The sequence below is a fragment of the Myotis davidii genome, unplaced genomic scaffold (assembly GCF_000327345.1).
Source record: "Myotis davidii unplaced genomic scaffold, ASM32734v1 scaffold2, whole genome shotgun sequence".
In the NCBI taxonomy this organism is placed as follows: Eukaryota; Metazoa; Chordata; class Mammalia; order Chiroptera; family Vespertilionidae; genus Myotis; species Myotis davidii.
Window position 1 is genome coordinate 607,490 of NW_006293067.1, and position 1,215 is coordinate 608,704.

The window sequence follows — 1,215 nt, forward strand, 5'->3', positions numbered from 1 at the left end:
CCAGTCTGCATTCCCACCAGTAGTGTACTAGGGTTCCTTTTTCTCCACATACTGGCCAGCAATTATTGTTTGTTGATGTATTGATGTTAGTCATTCTGGCAAGTGTGAAGTGGTACCTCAGAGTTGTTTTAATTTGCAACTCTCTGATGATTAGTGACGAACATTTTTTCATGTCTCTTGGCCATTTGTATATCCTCTTTGAGAAATGTCTATTTAATTCCTCTGCCCATTTTTTAATTGGATTGTTTGTCTTCCTTTTGTTTAATTGTATGAGTATTTCATATATTTTGGAAATTAACCCCTTGTCAGATGTATCATTTGCTAATATGTTCTCCCATACAGTGGGTTCCTTTTTCATTTTGATGCTAGTTTCTTTTGCTATGCAGAAGCTTTTTATTTTGATGTAATCCCATTTATTTTCTCTTTTATTTCTTTTACCCTAGGGCAGTGGTCGGCAAACTCATTAGTCAACAGAGCCAAATATCAACAGTACAACGATTGAAATTTCTTTTGAGCGCCAAATCTTTTAAAGGATTCCTCTAATATTTTTATGGTTTCCCGACTTATGCTTAAGTCCTTTATCCATTTTGAGTTTATTTTTATGTAGAGCATAAGTTGGTGGTCTAGTGTCATTTTTTTGCATGTACCTGTCCAATTTTCCCAACATCATTTATTGAAGAGACTGTCTCTGCTCCAAAGTATGCTCTTGCCCCCTTTGTCAAATATTAATTGATCATAGTGGCTTGGGTCAATTTCTGTTCCATTGATCTATATGCCTGTTCTTGTGCCAGTATCAGGCTGTTTTGAGCACAGGATTTCATATATTTTGGAAATTAACCCCTTGTCAGATGTATCATTTGCTAATATGTTCTCCCATACAGTGGGTTCCTTTTTCATTTTGATGCTAGTTTCTTTTGCTACACAAAAGCTTTTAAATGCAGTCTAATTTATTTATTTTTCCTTTTTTTTCTCTTGCCCGAGGAGTTGTATAAGTAAAAATTCTGCCACATGAGATGCCTGATGTTTTGCTGCCTGTGTTTTCTAAGATTTTTATAGTTTCACAGCTTACATTTAGATCTCTTATCCATTTTGAGTTTATTCTTATGTAGAGTGTAAGTTGGTGGTCTAGTGTCATTTTTTTGCATGTACCTGTCCAATTTTCCCAACACCATTTATTGAAGAGACTGTCTCTGCTCCAAAGTATGCTCTTGCCCC

At 35.5% G+C, this 1,215-nt stretch overlaps 1 long non-coding RNA gene across 1 annotated transcript in view; it reads right to left on the bottom strand.

Annotated features, from left to right (window-relative positions):
• Positions 1-531: 531 nt before the first annotated feature.
• The window catches only part of LOC107183570, a 1,228-nt gene continuing 544 nt past the window's right edge, over positions 532-1,215 (bottom strand). Inside the window, exon 2 of the long non-coding RNA XR_001514357.1 lies at positions 532-568. This is a non-coding gene — a long non-coding RNA (uncharacterized LOC107183570). The remainder of the gene's footprint in view (positions 569-1,215) is intronic.